The 7,023-nt window shown below is 40.9% G+C and overlaps 1 pseudogene; it reads left to right on the top strand.

Annotated features, from left to right (window-relative positions):
• Nucleotides 1–3,479: 3,479 nt before the first annotated feature.
• On the top strand, nucleotides 3,480–5,400 carry LOC114216819 (ATP-binding cassette sub-family F member 2 pseudogene; annotated as a pseudogene).
• The last annotated feature ends 1,623 nt before the right edge of the window (nucleotides 5,401–7,023 follow it).

The raw sequence follows: 7,023 nt of genomic DNA, 5'->3' as shown, positions 1-7,023 counted from the left end.
AAATATAAAATGGAATGAAACCATGGAAAAGTCATTTCCCTCCTTGTGGGAGTGTTTCAGGTTCAATGAAGAGTAATAATATCAATAAATAAGTTACAGAGAAATGCAAAAAGAGATTTTAGGTGGTAAAGTCTTTACATAAAATGTTAAAACTGAAACACTAAAGTGTTTCATGAATGCTGTTAGTTTTTTCACTGAAAAATTAAAATCGAAGTATTTTTAGATAATAAAAAGTATTTGCATACCTCTGTTAATCCAGCATTTATTTAGACATTGCACTGCCTTGAAATTCCATGTTTGTGATCAAGGCTAGCTATAAAACTACTCAAAAACAGATGGTCCATTATTAAGGATTATACGTAGTTTATATTACTCACAAGAACAAATTGCCATCTTTTTTTTTATCAGACACACCCCAGAATGTAACATAGAAAATTTTTTAAAAAGAATTCCTTATCAGTTTAATAGAAAAAAAATCATTACCAGAGAGAATTCTGTTGGCTTTTTAAAAAATTCTAGTATAGTTAACATGCAGTATTATATTAGTTGCAGATACACAATATAGTGATTCAGCAATTCTGTACATTACTCAGTGCTCATCAAGATAAGTATACTCTTAACCCTCTTTACCTATTTCACCCATCCCCCCGCACCCACCTCCCCTCTGATAACCATCTGTTTGTTCTCTATAGTAAAGAGTCTGTTTTTTGGTTTGTCTCTCTTTTTTTCCCCTTTGTTTGCTCTATTGTTTCTTATTCCACTTGTGAATGAAATCATATGATAGTTGTCTTTTCTCTGACTGGGTTGTTTCTCTTAGCATTATACTCTATATCCATCCATGTTGTTGCAAATTGTAGGATTTCATTCTTTTTATGACTGAATAATACTCTGTTTTATATATATACACACACCACATCTTCTCTGTCCATTCATCTATCAATGGACACTTGAGCTACTTCCATGGTTTCGCTGTTGTAAATCATGCTGTAATAAATGTAAGGTGCATATAACTCTTCGAATTAGTGTTTTGTATACTTTGGGTAAATATCCAGTAGTGTGATTACTGGATTGTAATGTAGTTCTATTTTTAATTTTTTGAGGAACTTACATATTATCTTCCACAGTGGCTGCAGCAATTTGCATTCCCACCAACAGTGCATGAGGGTTCCTTTTTCTCTGTATTCTCACCAATGCTTGTTTCTTCATGTCTTTTTGATAATAGGCATTTTGACAGGTGTGAGGTGATATCTCATTGTGGTTTTGATTTGCATTTCCCTGATGATCAGTGATGTTGAGCATCTTTTCACGTGTCTGTTGGCTATCTGGATATCTTCTTTGAAGAAATGTCTGTTCATGTCTTCTTCCCATTTTTCAATTGCATTAATTGCTTTTGGTTGCTGAGTTATGTAAGTTCTTTGTTTATTTTGGATACTCACCCTTTACTGGATATGTCATTTGCAAATATCTTCTCCCTTCATTAGGTTGTCTTTTAGTTTTGTTGATTGTTTTCTTTGCCGTGCAGAAGCTCTTTATTTTGATGTAATCCCAATAGTTTATTTTTGCCTTTGCTTACCTTGCCTCAGGAAACAAACCTAGAAAAATGTTGCTATGTCTAGTGTCAGAGAAATTACTGCCTGTGCTCTCCTCTAGGATTATTACGTTTTCAGGTGTTACATTTGAGTTTGTTTTGGGGGATGGTGTAAGAAACTGGTCCAGTCTCATTCTTTTGCATGTAGCTGTCCAGTTTGCCTAACACCATTTGTTGAAGAGACTGTCTTTTTCCCATTGCGTATTCTTGCCTCCTTTGTCAAAAATTAATTGGCCATATAATTGTGTGTTTATTTCTGGGCTGTCTATTCTGTTCCACTGATTTATGTTTCTCTTTTTGTGCCAGTACCATACTATTTTGATCACTATAGCTTTGTAGTGTATCTTGAAATCTAGGATTGTGATACCTCCAGTTTTGTTCTTTTTCAAGACTGCTTTGGCTGTTTAGGGTCTTTTGTTGTTCCATATGAATTTTAAAATTGCTTGTTCTAGTTCTGTGAGAAATGCTGTAGGTATTTTGATACGGATTGCATTAAATGTGTAGATTGCTTTGGGTAGCATGGACATTTTAACAATATTTGTTTTTACAATCCATGAGCATGGCACTTCTTTCATTTGTTTTTGTTGTCTTCAATTTCATTAATCAGTGTTTCATAATTTTCAGAGTACAGGTCTTTCATCTCTCTCTTTTGCTTATGTTAGTCACCATACAGTACATCATTAGTTTTTAATGTAGTGTTCCATGATTCACTGTTTGTGTATAAAACCCAGTGCTCCATGCAATATGTGCCCTCCTTAATACCCATCACCGGGCTAATCCATCCCTCCACCCCCCTCCCCTCTAAAACCCTCACTTTGTTTCCCAGAGTCCATAGTCTCTCATGGTTCATCTCCCCTTCTGATTCCCCCCCTTCATTTTTCCCTTCCTTCTCCTAATGTCCTCCATGCTGTTCCTTATGTTCCATAAATAAGTGAAACCATAAGATAATTGACTTTCTCTGCTTGACTTATTTCACTTAGCATAATCTCTTCCAGTCCCATCCATGCTAATGCAAAAGTTGGGTATTCATCCTCTCTGATGGCTGAGTTATATTCCATTGTATATATGGACCACGTCTTCTTTATCCATTCATCTGTTGAAGGGCATCTTGGCTCTTTCCATAGTTTGGCTATTGCAGACATTGCTGCTATGAACATTGGGGTGCATGTGGTCCTTCTTTTCACTACATCTGTATCTTTGGGGTAAATACCCAGTAGTGCAATTGCTGGGTCATAGGGTAGTTCTATTTTTAACTGTTTGAGGCACCTCCACACTGTTTTCCAAAGTGTCTGTACCAACTTGCATTCCCACCAACCGTGTAAGAGGGTTCCCCTTTCTCCACAACCTCTCCAACATTTGTTTCTTGCCTTGTCGATTTTTGCCATTCTAACTGATGTAAGGTGGTATCTCAACGTGGTTTTGATTTGAATTTCCCTGATGGCGAATGATGATGGACATTTTTTCATGTGTCTGTTAGCCATTTGTGTGTCTTCTTTGGAGAAGTGTCTGTTCATGTCGTCTGCCCATTTTTTGACTTGATTATTTGTTTTTTGGGTGTTGAGTTTGAGAAATTCTTTATAGATCTTGGATATCAGCCCTTTGTCTGTAGTGTCATTTGCAGATATCTTCTCCCATTCCATGGGTTGCCTCCTTTTTTTTGTTGACTGTTTCCTTTGCTGTGCAGAAGTTTTTTATCTTTCATCTCCTTGATTACATTTCTGCCTAGGTATTTTATTATTTTTGGTGCAATTGTAAGTGGGATTGTTTCCCTAATTTCTCTTTCCACTGCTTCATTATTAGTGTATAGAAATGCAATGGATTTCTGTATATAGATTTTGTATCCTGCGACCTTAACAGAATTAATTTATTGGAGGAGCCCAGGGAGCAGCTCTGTTGCAACAGAGGCCGAGCAGCGAGGCCCAACTCCCTGTAAGAACAGTTTCGTACCCCTGTGGTTCATCACCATGCCCTCTGACCTGGCCAAGAAGAAGGCAGCCAAAAAGAAGGAAGCTGCCAAAGCATGACAGCGGCCCAGAAAGGGACACGAAGAAAATGGAGATACTGTCACAGAACCACAGATGGCAGAAGAGAAAAATGAAGCCAATGGCCGAGAGACCACAGAAGTGGATTTGCTGACAAAGGAGCTAGAGGACTTTGAGATGAAGAAAGCTGCTGCTCGAGCTGTCACTGGTGTCCTTGCCTCTCACCCCAACAGTACTGACGCCCACATTATCAACCTCTCCCTCACCTTTCATGGTCAAGAGCTGCTCAGTGACACTAAACGAATTAAACTCAGGCCGTCGTTATGGCCTCATTGGCTGAAATGGAATTGGAAAGTCTATGCTGCCCTCTGCTATTGGGAAATGGGAAGTGCCCATCCCTGAGCACATTGACATCTACCATCTGACTCGGGAGATGCCCCCTAGTGACAAGACACCCTTGCAGTGTGTGATGGAAGTCGACACAGAGCGGGCCATGCTGGAGAGGGAGGCTGAGCAGCTGGCTCACGAGGATGCCAAGTGTGAGAAGCTCATGGAGCTCTATGAGTGACTGGAAGAGCTGGATGCTGACAAGGCGGAGTTGAGGGCCTCACGGATCTTGCATGGTTTGGGTTTCACTCCTGCCATGCAGCGCAAGAAGCTGAAAGACTTCAGTGGGGGCTGGAGAATGAGGGTTGCCCTTGCCAGAGCCCTCTTCATTCGGCCCTTCATGCTGCTCCTGGACGAGCCCACCAACCACCTGGACCTCGATGCCTGTGTGTGGTTGGAAGAAGAATTAAAGACTTTTAAGCGCATCCTGGTCCTCGTCTCCCATTCCCAGGACTTTCTGAATGGTGTCTGTACCAACATCATTCATATGCACAACAAGAAGCTGAAGTATTACACGGGTAATTATGATCAGTATGTGAAGACACGGCTGGAGTTGGAGGAGAACCAGATGAAGAGGGTTCACTGGGAGCAAGATCATATTGCACACATGAAGAACTATATTGCTAGGTTTGGTCATGGCAGTGCCAAGCTGGCCCGGCAGGCCCAGAGCAAGCAGAAAACACTACAGAAAATGATGGCATCGGGACTGACGGAGAGGGTTGTGAGCAACAAGACATTGTCATTTTATTTCCCACTGTGTGGCAGGATTCCTCCACCTGTCATCATGGTGCAAAATGTGAGCTTCAAGTATACAAAAGATGGGCCTTGCATCTATAAGATACGAGAGTGGCTCTGGTGGGGCCCAGTGGAGCAGGGAAGTCAACTCTTCTGAAGCTGCTAACTGGAGAGCTACTACCCACAGACGGGATGATCTGAAAACACTCTCATGTCAAGATAGGACGTTACCATCAGCATTTACAAGAGGAGCTGGACTTAGACCTCTCACCTTTGGAGTACATGATGAAGTGCTACCCAGAGATTGAGGAGAAGGAAGAAATGAGGAAGATCATTGGTCGGTATGGTCTCACTGGGAAACAGCAGGTGAGCCCAATTCGGAACCTGTCTGATGGGCAGAAGTGCCGAGTGTGTCTGGCCTGGCTGGCCTGGCAGAACCCCCACATGCTCTTCCTGGATGAGCCCACTAATCACCTGGATATTGAGACCATTGACGCCCTGGCCGATGCCATCAATGAATTTGAGGGTGGTATGATGCTGGTCAGCCATGATTTCAGACTCATTCAGCAGGTTGCACAGGAAATCTGGGTCTGTGAGAAGCAGACAATCACCAAGTGGCCTGGAGACATCCTGGCCTACAAGGAGCACCTCAAGTCCAAGCTGGTGGGCGAAGAGCCCCACCTCACCAGGAGGACCCACAATGTGTGAGCCCCTGCCCGGATGGGGCCGGGCCTCTGGGGCCACACTCTTGCATTACTGCAATACTACTCCCGAGCCCCTCCCCTGCCCCCACCTGCCTTAGCTGCACTCTGTGATCTTATCTACAGCTGGACAGTACCTGTCTGTTTCCTGTACTTCCAGTTACTTTTGTCCATGTCTGGACTCGGCTGGCTATTCTGCCAGCTCCTTGCTGGTTACTGACCTGATAGTGATGCTGCCAGGGGCACCTGAGGGTTAGCCCAAGGGCCCACATCCTGGGTTGGCCTGTGAAAGAGCTTAGGGTCCTCGTTTTCTGGGTTTTGGTGATGTTGGAGGAATACCCCCCAGCCCACCACCCCCATTCCTTTCTGCTTCTGGTTTGGAGCTCTGGACCAGGGCTTTAGTCCTGGCCGGTTTTTAAATAATTATTTAACAGTGTAACTTTTAGACCTGCGTGACATCTACAAAGTGTCCAATAAAGAAAGAAGAAGCAAAAAAAACAGAATTAATTTATCAGTTGTAGTAATTTTTTGGTGGAGTCTCTAGGGTTTTCTATAATACATGATTATTCTGCGAATAGTGGAAGTTTTACGTCTTCTTTACCAGTTTGAATGCATTTTATCTCTTTTTGTTGTTTGATTGCTATGGCTAGGATTTCTAGTACTATGTTGAATATAAGTGGTGAGAGTGGACATTCTTGTTCCTGATCCTAGAGGAAAAGTTCTATTTTCCCCATTGAGTATGATGTTTGCTGTGGGTTTTTCATAGATGGCCTTTATTATGTTGAGGTATGTTCCCTCTGAACCTACTTTGTTGAGGCATTTTATCATGAATAGTATGTTGTACCTTGTCAGATGCTTTTTCTGCATCTATTGAAATGATCATATGGTTTTTATTGTTTCTCTTGTTGATGTGATGGATCACGTTGATTGATTTGAAAATATTAAATGACACTTGGCATCCCAGGAATAAACCCCACTTAACTGTGGTGAATGACTTTTTTAATGCTTTGTTGGATTTGATTTGTTGAAGATTTTTGCATCTATGTTCATTGGAGGTAGTGGCCTGTAGTTCTCTCTCTTTGTAGTGTCTTTATCCTGTTTTGGTATCTGGATACTGCTGGCCTCATAGAATGAATTTGAAAACTTTCCTTCTTCTTCTATATTTTGGAATAGTTTGAGAAGAATACATATTAACTCATCTTTGTTTGATAGAAATCACCTGTGAAGCTGTCTCATCCTGGACTTTTGTTTGTGGGCAGTTTTTTCATTGCTGATTCAATTTCATTGCTGGTAATCAGTCTGTTGAAGTTTTCTATTTCTTCCTGGTTCAGTTTTGGAAGGTTATATGTTTCTAGGATTGTAGCCATTTTTTCTAGATTGTCCACTTTATTACCATATAATTTTTCATAATCTCTTATAATCCTTTATATTTCTGTGGTGTCAATTGTTATTTCTCCTCTTTCATTTCTGATTTTGCTTATTTGGGTTGTCTTACTTTACTTTTGATGAGTCTAGCTAAAGGTTTATCAATTTTATTGTTCTTTTCATAAAATGAACTCCTGGTTTTATTGATCTGTTCTATTTTTTTTTAGTTTCTTTTTAATTTATTTCTGCTTTAATCTTTATTTCC

This window comes from Eumetopias jubatus, unplaced genomic scaffold (assembly GCF_037043125.1).
Source record: "Eumetopias jubatus isolate StellerSeaLion01/CBP00866 unplaced genomic scaffold, mEumJub1_p1.0 scaffold_11, whole genome shotgun sequence".
Classification (NCBI taxonomy): domain Eukaryota; kingdom Metazoa; phylum Chordata; class Mammalia; order Carnivora; family Otariidae; genus Eumetopias; species Eumetopias jubatus.
Note: the sequence above shows the minus strand (reverse complement) of the source record. Positions and strands in the feature narration are given on the sequence as shown.